Source organism: Numida meleagris, chromosome Z (assembly GCF_002078875.1).
Source record: "Numida meleagris isolate 19003 breed g44 Domestic line chromosome Z, NumMel1.0, whole genome shotgun sequence".
Taxonomy (NCBI): domain Eukaryota; kingdom Metazoa; phylum Chordata; class Aves; order Galliformes; family Numididae; genus Numida; species Numida meleagris.
This window is the reverse complement of record NC_034438.1, coordinates 40,665,867-40,681,311: the sequence shown is the minus strand read 5'-3', so window position 1 is coordinate 40,681,311 and position 15,445 is coordinate 40,665,867. Positions and strand designations below refer to the sequence as shown.

Genomic DNA, 15,445 nt, shown 5'->3' with positions numbered 1-15,445 from the left:
GCCTATACATCAAGAATGTGTCTATGAGGATTTTATGGGAAGAGTGTTGAAGGCCTTACTGAAGTCCAGCAAGACAATATTCACTGCACTTCTGTCATCCATCAGTTTGATCTATGCAGCGTAGAAGCTTGTTAAGTTGGTCAAGCATGACTTTCCTTTGGTGAATGTATGTTCACTCCTGCTGATGATTTTCTTATCATTCATGTGCATGGATATGGTTTCCAAGATTAGCTGTTCTATTACCTTCCCAATGACTGAGGTAAGGCTAACTAGCATGTAGTTCCCTGTGTCCTCCTTCTTGCCATTTTTGAAGATAGGAGTAACATTTTTTTTCCCCCAGTCTTCAGGTGCTTTCCCTTTCGCCATGATCAAACAAAGATTATCAAGAGTGGCCTCAAAATGACACCTGCCAGCTCCTGCCTGTGGGTGCACTCCATCAGGGCCTGTGAAGTTTATGTACATCCAGTTCGCTTAAGTATTTCCTGACATGATCCTCTTGCATCAAGAGTACATCTTCCTTGCTCCATTTTTCTTCTCCCTGGTGACCTGGTATTACTTGAGGCTAATCTTGATAGTATGATTGTGTCCAAGGAGGCTTTCAGTACCTCTGTCTTTTCATTGTCCTGCGTACTCACAACTTCTATTTCTTTCAGCAGAGGGCCTACATTTTCCTAACTCTTCCTTTCATCATCAGTGTACTTACCTATGCCTTTCTTGTTGTCTTTGACATCCCTGGTCAGATTCAACTCCACTTGAGCATTAGCTTTCCTAACTTCACTCCTAGATGCTTGGACAATGTCTCTGTATTCCTTGTCTCTTGGTTACTTGTCTTGCTTTCGCTCTCTGTATGCTTCCTTTTTGTGATTGATTTTTAATTACCTGTTTTACTTACCTGTTTTGACAGGTCAAACCGGTAAAACTTACCTAGTCAAACAGGTTTTACTTGCCAGTTTGGCGCTGCAAGTCAAACTATGGGAAAGGAGTGAAGCCAATGTTGCCAAAAGGAAAGAGCTGTCCTACACTGCCAGGATCTTGTTTAGCAACTTGCTGGTCAACCATTAGCATAAAATGGAGAAATGTGATGAATACAATTGCTAATTTTTATATGAATATGTAAGTAGCTACATATATACAAAATATTCACACAAATGTGTATTAATTAAAATTTTATATTGCACATTCAGATAAAGGCAGGTGCATATGATGAGTTCATCTGAAAGTGCAATCATTTATCAGCTCTTCATTTCTCTTCTGTAGAAAGAAAGACAAAAGTTACCTGCAGATGATTATAGTACATTGCAGGAACATCTGTATTTTGTACATAATATGATGTCAGGAGACACAAAGCTGATGTTTCAGTAACTGTAATGAAGGCGAGACATGGCTTACTTTTCCAGATGAACTGACGTTGAACAAGTAAACATGAACAACAAACACAGCCTTATTGTTGTTTAGCTTTCAATGTATACAAATCCAGTCCTGGAGTGTTTCTAATCTGTGAAAAAAATAAAATAAAATTGAATCATAGATCCACAGAATATCCTGAGTTGGAAGGGACCCACAAGATTCACTGAGTCCAACACAAGGCTCCACACAACACCACCCAAAAATCAGATTACATAACTGAGGGCATTGTCCAAACATTCCTTGAACTCCAGCAACTTAGGGCCACGATCACAGCCCTGGGGAGACTGTTCCATGCCCACTGCTCTCTCAGTGAAGAACCTTTCTGAAATCCAGCATTATCCCAGTAAACCATCTTAATCCACTCCTTCTCTATGGCACGAAAGACCTAGAAAATTTTGTAGGCACAACAGTGAGTGTAATAATACCACTTCAGTGTGCCCATTAAGAAGAACCTTTTCCAGCCAAGTTGAGATAATTGAGAAAAGAGGCCATGCAGGGGAGGTCCAGGATGGATATTAGGAAAAATTTATTCTCTGAAAAAGTAGTCAGGCACTGGTATGGGCTGCCTAGGAATGCTGCCGAGTCACCATCCTTGTAGGTGTTCAAGAAACATTTAAATGTGGTGCTAAGGAACATGGTTTAGTGGGGAAATAATTGTTGTAGCTGGGTGGTTGGACTACATGATCGTAGAGGTCTTTTCCAGCATTGGTGATTCTATGATTCTGTGATCCTTGAGCCTCTTCAGGTAAAGAGGGCTGCTAGACTTCTCCATCCCTACCTCTACCCACAGGATATGCCTATGATATTCTCTTCAAACAGATCAGCCTATGCATAGAGACTCCTGGGTCTGCCCAACACTGTGCAGAAAGGATTCCTCTAAAGGAAGTAAAGCAAACAAATGTCTTCAGAAACTCAAAGCTGTAACACTGAACTGCAGCACTAACAGTTTTGACATTGACTGTTCCCAGTTACTTTTTTGTATTACAAATTGCTTTGGAAGGTGAATATTACAATCATTAAATAAGGTCTTTAAATGCAGGATTTGTAATTTAATTAGAACATTCTCTTTTTATTACCATTAGTGTGTCTGCTTGAATTAAAATGTCTGCCTTGTCTTTTATGTAACATGCAAATTATTCTTGAAATGTAATAAGAATTACATCTTACTCTTACAAATTCAAACACAGGATAGCCAACTGGTTTTGTTTTCTTTTTTTTTTAGTTAACAAGTATGTGTGTTCCATCTAAGGGATATGAAAATTTGAATGTCAACACAGTGATTTTCCACCAGGTATCATAATTAGAAGTAAATTAGTTTTATCTTAAGAAAAAAAGCCTCATGTTTATTGCTGGCAATATTTAGCGGCTTCATCTTAATTCATTGCAACAGCGATAGAAGATATTTTTCCTCTGCTTCAGAACACGTCTTTGTACTTCAATGTTAGAATGTTGATTTAAAAAAAAATAGGGATGGTTCTGTTATATTACTAATCATTCACATACCAGGGAAGACTTGATAACAGCAGGAAGGAAAGAATGCATAATGCACTTAAGTAATTTTAATATCATTCCTAGAACTTTAAAATTATAATACAGAAATAGAGGAATACTAACTCTGGCAGTTATCTGAGCCTGTTTCCAGTAGCTATTTCTTTTGCATGTCACAGACACAGCCTCACTCCCAGCTGGCTGGCATCAGAGAAAGGAGAGACATGAATTTGGGTGGCCCTTTCAGCACGGCGTGGCTGAGGCTCTGTGATCAGGAAGCCTTCTCATCTTTCCTGCAGAACAACTCTATGCAGTTATCTGCATGTAGGTAGGATTGAAATGTCCCCCCTCCAGAGCCCTGCACACTATGCCTGATAATGCAGAGTGGCACAGGCAAAATTCCCAAGACTGTATGGAGCTCTTCTTACACCTAGCCATGGCCTGGGGGACTCACTGCCTGGATGGTTTGCTGTCCCTCCTCCTGAAATTGTTCAGCTGAAATTAGGGGAAGAATCATGATTCCTTCAAGCAAAACATGCTCTCTATTCATTAGTAGAAGTACAGATAAATTGTCTACTGAAATAAGTATGCTTTAGAAATCCCTAAGAAACAAGCTGTATTGAAGGGAAATCATCTCACTTCTTCTCGCATCCCTCCCCCTCAAAATTTAAACATTTAAGTTTGTTTAGAGCTCTAAGGTTCTAAGGAGAACGGTGACCCCAGGAAACAAAAAATTCACCACTTCTCTCCACTGTTATCAGAAGAGTTTTCCCAGAATAAACTATTTTATTTACAGTAAATACACTGTTCTTGAAATGTGTCTGGCCAGATTGCCAGACTTCTGCAGGGAAGAGTTTATGCTTGTGCTACTAGCTTTTTTTTTGTTCTTGTATTAATCCTGATCATGAAACCATTGCAGGAGTTGCATTCCAGGAGTCAGAGGTCCCCGCCAGCTCACCTGAGCAGCCGTGGGCTGTGCTATGCTGCAGGTACAGTGTTGCCTTTGTCAATGGTTTACGGGCATTCGGCCCGGTTCCGTGACGAATGGGACGGGGGACCCACAGACCCAAGCCCCAGGAAAGGGAAAAGGGAAAAAAGGTAAGGAGATGGGCCTGAGAGCAAAGAACAGCGGCAACAATCTGAGGAGAAACAAACTCACTTACTAAATAAAATATCGGAATGCAAAACAACACACTATAATACAATATAATTACAATTTAAGCTGATAAATCCAATACAGCAAGAGAGAATGTCCAAAATCAAGGTAGGCCTTACTCTACTACTGACAGTAAGATGGCTGGGGAGTGAGGTGCTGCCAGGACAAGAGACGGGCGGGAAGAGAAGGGACAATGTCTCGTGATCTGCAAGTTTTATCTTTTCCCTCTGGCCGGAAATGGTAACAGAGGAGCAAAGTGCTGTGGGGAATGTAGTAGTCCTTCTCTTCTGAGAAGCAGGTACATCCACTACATGATGTTATGATGTGGAATACCAATAACCAAAAATCATAAAACCATGACAGCCTTCCAAACTGTGCTGTACCACACAGCAGAGCAGACCACCACTCTGCCAGAATAGCCTGCAGCCTGCTCCCACGTGGTACAAGCACCTGCATGGTTTTGGCGTTATATAACTGTGCACAGAGAGCTCCTATCTAACATCTTTTAGATGTTCTCAGAGCTGTTTTGTGTAAGGAAGACATACGCCACCTTAAGGAATTAAAAAGGGAGAGTTTCTCTGCATGGACAGGATCTGCTTCTATGCAGTGTACTGTGGGAAAATCCATTAGGGCTCTCTGTGTTGCCACATGAACATAGCATTTGAGGACATGTAATATCTATATTTCCCTCCTCATTCTAACTTACTAAACAGTTATCAAACAATACTTTTGTTGTTGAGCCATTTGTGTCGAGTTCCAGAGAGAGCCCAGCATCAGCTTGCTCACTCTCTCATCCTCCTCCAGCCCTGGTGCAGAACAACTCTTAGCTTAGATAGCTGATGACAACTCTGGCAGTGATGGTTTGTTACCTCTAAAAAGTTCAATTGTTATGAAGAAACCACTTTAGTCTTTGCCATTAGACAGCCACCCACAGCCTAGGCTCCGGATAGCTTGGCCAAGTCCATCTCACTTACATGGAGGTGAGCAGTTCTGCATCCTATCACCAGATGGCTGATCTATCCACTTTTCCCATGCATAAACACTTGTGAGTGTAACAAACTGCCTTGGTAACAAAGCCTCCAAATGTGTCATATCCTCACTTTATATCATAGGTTGATGACAAAAGTGGAAAAAACTAGCTCAGACAGGAATGTCCCATTTTTTCTGCATGCATCTGTATTTGGTGGCAGTCTTTGACTTGGTAAATCAGTACCCTTCCAAAAGTATTCATTTGCACATTTTCATGTTAGCACCTTGCTCAAATGCTGTGTATCATAAATACTGAAGAGAGCACAGCTTTCAGGAAAAAAGGGACTGAATGGAATATTGTCTCCTGTATTAACATGGATTTTCTTACTTTCCTAGCTTTCAACTAGGTTATCTTTACTTTTGATGATGTCAGAGAAAGGATCAACAAGCTCCACAGTCAATTCTGGTTCAGTTAGTTCATGTGGGTAGATATGGACTTTTTTTCTGAACTGCTGTTTGTTGGCCTGAAATGTAATTGTATTAACAACGTTCTCTTCAGAAGTTTTGTATTTGCATAGGCAAGAAACAATGAAGAATTTCCTCCCAAAAAGGTTGTTAGTAAAGTTATCCTAGAATTTCCTGTATGAGGTACTATTTTGAAGGTACTAAGCAGGAAGTAGAGTTCCTTTCAGAAGAGCCTTTCAGGTTCTTCTCCAGTTGGCACCATTTGGTCATGATAATAGGCAAGAGGGCAGTCCAAGACAAAGCTAAAGTAGGGATTATATCTTCCAAGAAGTGGAAAATTGCTGTAAGGCACGTACATTACATCAGTCCCTCAGGCCCACATCAAACCAGCACACTAATGATGCAACAGTGTTTGCTGCAGCACCTTCAAAATCTGATAAACATTTTTCTTCATAATCCATGTTGACTACTCCCAAACATTTTCTTCTCCTTTGTACACTTAGAAATGATTTCCAGGATTAGTTCTTCCATAGCCTTTCTAGGGATTGCAGTGAGGATCACTGTCCCATATAACCTCAGACAGCCTTCCTGCCCTTTCTGAGAACAGGAATGACATTTGCTCTCTTCCAGTACTCAGGAACACCTCCCTCTTGCCACAACCTTTGGGCAACCTGATCTAGCATGTTGCAGCCCTGCCCATGGCAGGGGGTTGAACTAGATGATCCTTAAAGTCCCTTCCAGCCCAAGCCATTCCATGTCTCTATGAAGAGGGCCCTCACCATGACATCATCTATCTCTCTCAGAAATTGTGGGTGTTTCACATGAAGCTCCATTGACCTGTGTGTGTCCAACTTGTTCAAATATTCTCTCACTTTATCTTCTTGCACCAAGGGTTTATCTTCCTTGCTCCAGACTTTCTTACAAGTCTCAGCAGCCTGGGGTCCTTGGAGACCAGTCCTACCAGTGAAATTGGTTAAAAAAATAGCAGTTCACCAAGCTAGATATTCAGAAGGGCTAAATACCATGTTGTACATTTTAAATCTATAAATGTAGTTCTCCATTTTTTTCAAATCTTTAGGTCAATAAATTCTAGTCCTTAGATTTGTGTTGGCAACAAACTCTTTCTAGTACACAAGTGTTTATAAGCAAGTTGATATTTAAGTATCTAATTTTCCAGGGTCCTGGTGTCCATTTTCATGATCTAGTCTGTTTGTTTTTCTTTAATTTTTTTTTTACAAGCTCAGTCTATATTGCTTTTATCTTACCATTCTTTATACTTTTCAAATTTTAAAGATCAGGGTATTAAATGTACTTCTAGGTTTGTGCAACATTTAGATCTTTGTAAAGTCACCATTTACCAGTAAAACACAGCCATAAATAAATAAATACTATCTTTCTTCATAATTCTGTATTAAATAAAAGCACAAGTAATAGAAAGATAGGTTGAGCATTATGCTCCTCTTAGGAGAGGAGAACTGATGTTAAAATGCTAGCCAGGTCACAATGACATTAAAAATTAGAATCATGGGAATACAATATTCAGGTATCTCTGTTTAAACTGATATTTGCTGATATAACTTGCTTTTTTCATATGTTTGTAACTACCGGTTTACACTTTATTATGCAGGCATTAGCTACAAGCTGTCACACTGAACTGATGTTATTGACTTTGGAAATGTTATTTTCTGATAGTCAAAAAAACAAAAATCTTTTTTAGAGAAGCCTACATTTAACAGAATAATATCCTCATTATCTAACAGTTAAATGATATTATATCTAAATAGCCTCTGCACTTCTATGACCACAGATATGCATAAAGACAACCACAGTAAAATCTGCTATCGCATAAGGTTATTACTCATTCTCACCTCCTGCTTTCAAGATTCTTTGCCAAATCTCTGGGGTCAGTCTTCATCCCTGAGATGAGCAAGAGTTAGGAAGCATTGCTTCCTTAAGAGATTTCCCTTCCAAGGGTGGGGAAACAGTGTTTCCTATCTCCTGTCTTGATGTTCTTTGTTTAATAGGGTTAGCATTTGCAGCTTGCTTTGAGTTCATGGACATTTGTGTGTTCCTGGGACCTCCGAAATGCACGCTAACTCTTAGTTTCCTCTGGGGATGTGGAAGTGGGGGGAGGAGGAAAAAAAGTACTTAATCACACTTCACACAGCTTAATTTAAAGCCAATGACCATATCGAGTCAATTATTTTAATAGCAGGACTGAAAAAAAATGCCAGTTTAGAAAATAGCATCACATTACTAAAATGATCTAGAACTTTTTCAAGTCACAATGGCAGTAGCTAGCACAAATTATTTATTTTCTGTATTTAATCTATTATCGGACAAGAATATAGCTGTGTTTTCTCACACAGGTAGACATAGCTTTGAAAAAGAGTTTTGTTTCTCTTTGGGGAAATAAATAAATCACATTTACTCAGTCATGACCAACCTCTGTGTATAAGAACAAGACAAACCCACTTTCAGGGCTTACGCATCACCTTTAATAAACAGCTATTTATAAGGCTCCTGCTCCCACCACAAGGATAGACAGGTTGTGTCAGAGCTACATTACACTGTTCTGCTCAGCAAAACAAACATCAGTGCAACATGTTCCTATTTTCATTGAAGTCAATATTACTTTGTCAGAAACTGAAGTGACAGCATTATTTTGCCCCTAGTAAACAGAACTGCTCAAAATTAGGAAGAAATCTAATCCTGGAAGAGAATCAAAAACGCCAAACATCATGACCTAATCTTCAATTACTTTATCAGCTATATAATATAACATATAGGGTTTTCTCTGCCCTTTCTAGAAAGTTATACTAATAAATAACCCCCCTTAAACAAATACAGCTAAGACGTACTCCAAGACTGACTGGATCTAGTTATAGAAAGAGCATGCTGTATAACATATGCATGAGGAGGTGCTGTCTGAATCTTAACAGTAATTTGAAACTGTCTGGTTCACTTGGATGTGTGTATTTTTTAAATGTCATTGGCAAAAGAAACTTCATTAAATGTAGTGCTATAGTAAACAGGAAGCTCCTGTGAACGGATCCATAGTATAAGAGCAGATGGCACAGGTTAAATCTATTTATTAGCAGTCATTTGGCAGGGAGATTGAAAAAATAGAAAGAAAAGAGACAAACGTGACAGGTGTAGCATGACACTTGATATAATAGTTTCACGCTTAAAGCCAAAATATGCTTCACCCTCTCATCTTTCTTACGTAAACTCTCCTCAGTGTTCAGCCAGAAATCTTTAAAATGGACTGATTTTTTTTCAAATCTGCAAAACTTGTAATCTGCAACAACATAGCTGTGCAGCTGTTTCTCCGTGAAGAACATGAATGTTATTATTCTTTTGATGGAAAATCAAGGATAGGAAGTCATACAAAGTCATCAAACAGTGATGGAGATCTACTTTGCTATGGGAAATTCATTCACCTAAAACAAACAAAGTAAGATGAGTAGCTTAACTGCCTGCCAAACATGTTCAAATAAAACTCCCTCCCCTCTTTTTTATGGTACCGCTGCACTGTATTTCTTTAAGAATCAGAATGCTGTTGTTTGTAGACATTATTTTTGTTCTCTCCACAAAGCTCCTGAAGGGATTCAAAATACGTATTTTTAGTATTGTAACTTTGTTTTCACCCTTAAAAACCTAATGGGCAGCGCAGTGGTGTGTGTGTTCAGAAGATACTGACGCTATTTTTATCCCCTTTGAGCTCATTAAAATGGCAATGCATTATGGGTTTTTTTTTGTTTTTTTAAGGGGATAAGGCTGCTAACTGGTGCTAATAGTATGATAATCATTTTTTTATATATTATTTTTTTCCATCATCTTTCAAATATTTGAGTTCATGGGAAAAGTGTAGCTTTGGTGACTATTAAATCAATCTTGCCTTGTATACTTTCATAAGTGTGAAATTAATTCCGAGTGATACTGATTATAGCAACCATATCCTGGCCTTGGTCAAACCTAATTACTATTTCATGTGGTGCGGCACTCCACTGTTGTTTATTAAGGCCAGAGTTAATGTGGCTTCTTTTTTGCTCAGCAGCCTTTGCAGGCAGCTCCCTGTTAATGAATAGGAAGAGCTGAAAAAAACCTACACAGAGTCTCAAATGACCTCTTTTCCATTTTAAAAAGATATGTGGATTGATAAACACACTAGGATGTGTTAGTACCCATTAATCAATTTTACAATTAATGAACACCTGGCACGGGGAAAATGAGATGGGTGTTTGCTTTCCATCAGCATTAATGTTGATGTCCAGCAGTAACCAGAAATCACAGTGATTTCACCCTTTTAGAGGAGACGAAAGTACAAAACAAAAAATAATTTTACTTAATATATATAGATTAAAATGATAACTTTAAAGGTTATGGACTACGTGCCTTTTCTTAAATATCACTTCTATGAGGCTTCTCATAGAGTTGAAATAAGACTAACAAGGATTGTGAAAGGTCAATTATTTCATGTCTGCAAAATAAGAAGGAGATAGGTCAAGAAGGGGTAACACTGCAGTTTAGCATAGCCAGACAAAGATCATTTTGTTTTGTCTAGCTGATACTATCCAATAGAGCTGAATCAACTTGATGTTCAGATAGAATTTTTTTTTAAGTATTCTTTAAATTGCAGATATGAAAGCTTGGTAATGTTTGATCAACTACTGTTAAATGTAGATCCATCTGATTTTGTCTCTAGGTGTATCACTTTCCATTTTAATATGTAGTATAGAAACTTTAAACAAACACATGAATACGTCAGGCTTGGCAATCAGCAACCTCTTATCAAAAAGATACATTGATTAAAATTAAGGGGAACGAAATGTTTGTTGAAAGCATACATTTGAACCTCTGGAAATCGCAACTAAGACTTCAAGTACAACGAACAGAACAAATGAAAACATGAATTTTAGATTTGATTGTTCTTCACGGCATACAGGAGGGTTTATGCACAAAGGAGTGGATTGTTTTTCTTTAATGTGTGCAGGTGTCTATTTTTCTGAGCAATGAATGAATTTCGTTACTGTTTATTTTAAAAACAACATGACCTTCAGATTCCAATAAATTAATATATTTATCAAGAAGCATTGTTCTTTTGATCGGTGTATCTCTCAGAGTAACCCAGAATGTTTTTCCAGAGTGAAAGGGCAAAAAAGTGAGGAGAAAAAAAAAACAGGGCTTATTGAAGAACAGCAGTGAAATAAAAAGAAAGAAGTATTAAGGATATATCTCTTAGTTGCAAGACCCATGTACTCAACATCAGTCTGGACAAAACATAAACTGTCCGGTGTGTTAGGAGAGTAGGAATAGAAAACCATAGCACACTGAGCCACAAAATATTTGGTGTAATAAACACCTCTTAAAATGATATAGTGAGAACGTAGGTTGGAGATTTTCATTGCAACGTGCAGACTTCATCACACATGAGGATATTTCAGCTGATTTCTATATGCTGCCGTTCTGATGCTGGACTGAGATTTGTTACTCTGAGTTTGTGGTTAAAGAACACTGGTCACTAAAAGTGCAACAATTCACTGGAGGTATTGGTGCTATTCCAGCTCATAAAATGTACCAGTTCAACAACATAGCCCTGCATTTACACACCATCTCATATTCTCTTTTCCTGCTCCTGCCTCTCACTCTACCCCATCTATAGGATCCACAGGATTCACAGATCTATGCAGCCAGGCACGGCAGTGTGGGAAGGAAGAACAGAAATTCATGTCAGTGCCTCTGGCTGAACATAGAATCATAGGATCATTGGATCATAGGATATCCCAAATTGGAAGTGACACATAAGGATCACTAAGTCCAATTCCTGGATCCACAGAGGATCACCCAAAAATCACACCAGATGTCTGAGAGCTTTGTCCAGACACTTCTTGAACTTCATGAGCCCCTGGGGGGTCTATTCCAATGCCTGACCACTCTCTCAGTGAAGAATGTTTTCCTGGTATCCAGCCTGAACTTCACTAGTCACAGCTCAATGCCATTCCTTTGGATTCCATCACTGGTCACCAGAGAGCAGAGATCAGCACTTCCTTTCCACACCCCTCATGAGGAGGTCACACTGAGATCCTCTCTTACATCTGTTCTCTGGACTGAACAAACCAGGGAACCTCAGTCACTCCTCACATATATTCCCCTCTAGATCCTTCACTATCTTCGCAGATCTCCTCTGGCCACTCTCTCATAGTTTTATATCCTTCTCATATTGTGGCACCCAGTGCTGCACTCCGTGCTGGAGGTGAGTCTGCACAGCACAGAGCAGAGCAGACACCCGTTCCCCTCGCCCTCTGGCATTGCTGGGCCTTGTGCACCCCATGTATGGTTGGCCCTTTGGGCTGCCAGGGCACACTGCTGGCTCATGTTCAACTTGCTGTTGACCAAAACCTCTAGATCCGTTTCAGCATGCCTGCTGTCCAGCCTCTCATCCTCCAGTCTGTCCATATATCCAGGATTGCCCCTTCCCAGTTGCAGAACTGGGAACTTGCTCTTGTTAAACTTCAGGTGATTGGTGATTGCCCAGTTCTGTAGTTTGTCTAGATCTCTCTGCAAGACCTCTCCACCCTCAATGGAGTCAGCAGCTCCTCCTGGTTACAAATGTAAGCAAACTTGCTCAAAACACCTTCTAGTCCTACATCCAAGTCATTTGTGAAAACTAAAGAGAACGGGCCCAAAAATGGAGCCCTGGGGAACCCTGCTAGTGGCTGTACGCCAGCCTAATGTAACCCCATTTACTATAGCCCTTTGAGCCCGACCCATCAGCCAAATGCTCACCCAGCACAGAACAGACTGCAGGAGCTTGCAACTTAGAATAAGCAAGTCTTCCTATTTTTCATCAGACAAAGTGGTTTTCATATTAGGCTTTGATACTGTCTTTTAAAGAGACAGTAGCAATAGCTGCTGTTATTAGATGTACATTTGTTTGACATGCATGGCTGTTTTGTCTGTTGTTTTAAAGCTAGGACAAAATAACAAATACAAATATGTCAAGTTTTATTATCCATGAAAGTCACAGCTTCTAATGATAACTCAAACACATATGCACTGGCATTTTATGGCTTTGATATCAGTGCCTGTTCCCAAGATAGTAACTTTATAATAAACCTATTTTATTAAAATCTGTTCAGTTATTCAGCTGGACTTAACATATGTTTAACAATACTTCCGTGTTTAAATGGTACTAAAGGTCTTGTCTACTGACAGTGTCTGCCTGAAATTAGTTTTTGGGCACATACTGTCCCAGCAGTTTTTGCAGATGCTTTTGTCAGTGGAAGAAGCGCATTGCTGCATCTTAAAGCGGCATTAGAACAAGGGACCACAAAGAACACACCAAGAGGCTGCGTTTGCCTTTATGGAAAGCAAAACAAGACTAGCAAAAAATTAGTTCTGCAAAGTACCTTTTCAGGATACAGACATTAAAAATAAACGTATTCTCTAGATATCTGGAAACTTATGGTAAGAAATTTGCTGTAGACTGACATACAAAGTTGCAGTGACTGTTCCCTTAAACTTAAACATGCTTGCTGGGTGCTAATATTCTCCTATTCATCTAAGGACAGCCAGATAAAGATGGTTGCTTTGGATTATATCAATCAATAAGAATAAAGTCCTAGATGTGGCTCAGTGAACCATATTTTGCCGTTGGATAAATCAGAGTGATTCTCCGAAGGCTCCCAGAGGCAACATACCTGTGCAAGTCAGTAGACATTCATTTAGTGCAAGTTCTGATGACCATCCAAGTGTTGGGAGGCAGACAGGAACATCTTTTTTCCAATCTCTGTAAATACTACTGTCTTCTAACTGCTCTTCAAAACTGCTAGATTTGCTTGCAGTCATCTCTTATGCATACGACATTATTTTTTCGGCATTGAGGTCAAGACTGGGTGTGTAGCCACTAGAACCATACAAAAACAAAATGGGAAGCTGCAGACTGAGGGTTAGTGCATCTGTTTGCTGAAGTATTGCTTAAAAATGACATCTCAATGATCACATTTTCCAAATTTGTGCCTTTCCAATGTTGACCTGGAACAGCTACTACAAAAAATCATACACATGAGACTGAACATTTCCAAAATGTGAATGTGTGGCTTTTCAGAATTCTTGAAAATATTTCACTAAAGCTGAAGTAAACAGAGCAAATTACAGCAGCAGAGCACATTAACATATATTCCAAAATAAGTTTTCTGGGTTTTGGCAATACAAGAAGTAATTTTTCATCTTTTTAAATCAGTTTCAGAATTCATTTTGAAAGTCCATCACTATTTAGAATTTGTTAACCTTATCTTGAATATTACCATATTAATGTGCACAAGTATGAACTGCTTGCTAAACAATATGCCAATGTTTTGCAAAGAGTTTTAATCTTCTAGAATCATCTAAATGGACAGAAGTTCTATGTAAAGATAACATCACATGCTATAATTTTTAAAAAATTGCTGGAGGATTAAGGCTTTAGATGATCTTCACTTAATTATATTTGGCATTAGTTCAAGAGCAGTTGTCACCTTCTCTATTAGCAGTGACTATACATAACAGCAAGAGATATGGACTCAGAGAAGAGTGTACTAGCTTCCCTTTTGTTTGATTTAGTGAAAAGTTATCAGCACTGGAAGATAAGCACCAGCATCTAAACCAGTGTAGATGCATATAGAGTAAGTCAGCTGGGAGTTCAGTGGCTATTAAGAACTGCCTAAGCAGAGAAGAAATTGACTGAAACAGGGCTGAATCTGGCAGCAGAAAGGAGCAGCTTGTTACACAGCACTGTTTTTAAGAAAATGACAGAGAGAAGTGTTTGAGATAGACTTGTGTCAGAAGGTAATCAGAAATCATACAAGCCACTTGTAAAATAAACACCTGGTAGTGTGCTGGGTGCTTTTATGTGGGAGATTCAGACCAAAAAACTAGAGTTTCATTCAGAGCAATGGTGAATTTAAGAGGTCCTAGAAAAAGATGGCTCTTAGCAATAATGCTTACAGATTGCCTGGCTATTCTTCTAAGGTGAGAGAGAGAGACAGAGAAGGAGGGAAGGAGGGGGGGAGAGAGGGACCGAGAGGAAGGAAGGACCAACAGAGTGACTGAGGAAGTTCTCTTGTTCATCTGTGGCTCAGGGATGCAGGTTCTGTGGAGAGGTAAAGGAAAGCCAAAGCTGTTTTTCCATTTCAACATCAGGCAAGACTGGCGTATTTGAATGTTGCTTTCCTAGGGTCAAGATAGGCAGAGCAGTGGCAGAGAAAAACTGAGACAGGGTCATTTCCCTCTCACGTACTCAAATGATTTACTTACATGCATTTAAGTGGTTCATGTGATGGCACTGCTGCGCTGTTCAGCTGCTGCTGGTTAAAAGGAGAGGGCAAGATAGTGCCCAGGAGAACAACAGACTTGAACTCTTAACTGCACTGAGCACCAGCAAAGCTGATAAAACCACTGAGCACACATGAGAGCTCTGGTTGCTAAGGTGTGCTACAACTGGCCATTGTGCAAGACCTCAAAGCAAGCAGGTGAGGCAGATGGTTTGTGCAGGAAAGCAACGTGTGCCCAATACAATAAACGTGGGAGTGGGGCACTTGCTGGAGAGAGGCAGGGCTGTTTCTGCCCAGGGCTGTACTGAGATCTGTGCCTCATTCTCCTGGAGCTGGCTCTCCTACTGGTGCAGAGGCTCCTAGCTAACATGGCCCTCGTCCACTTTGGTAGAAAGTCAGGGCCACCAGGTAAATTCTGCATCAGTCGTTGGAGTGTCTGGGTCACCAACTATGGTGATTTCACAGTGTGGTGAGAATACTGCAAAGCCAAGGCCTGTATCAGGCAAGTAGATTTTGAAGATTCTGCTGATGAAGTTGCATGAGAATGAAACAGCAGGAAACCCAGTGTAAGTTTCTTTTACTGACAAAAGCAAAGCAGAGACTGGACTCTTCTGCCAACATTCTCATCAATAGATGATTATGGCAT

At 39.7% G+C, this 15,445-nt stretch overlaps 1 long non-coding RNA gene across 2 annotated transcripts in view; it reads right to left on the bottom strand.

Annotated features, from left to right (window-relative positions):
* Nucleotides 1-14,914, bottom strand: part of LOC110389876 — a 39,022-nt gene extending 24,108 nt beyond the window's left edge. Inside the window, exons 1-3 of one of the 2 annotated variants that reach the window (XR_002433428.1) lie at nt 14,783-14,914; nt 13,189-13,394; nt 1,088-1,495 (exon numbers count right to left, since the gene is read on the bottom strand). This is a non-coding gene — a long non-coding RNA (uncharacterized LOC110389876). Of the gene's footprint in view, nt 1-1,087; nt 1,496-13,188; nt 13,395-14,782 lie in introns of those variants that run through there. The other variant, XR_002433429.1, reaches the window with a different exon arrangement.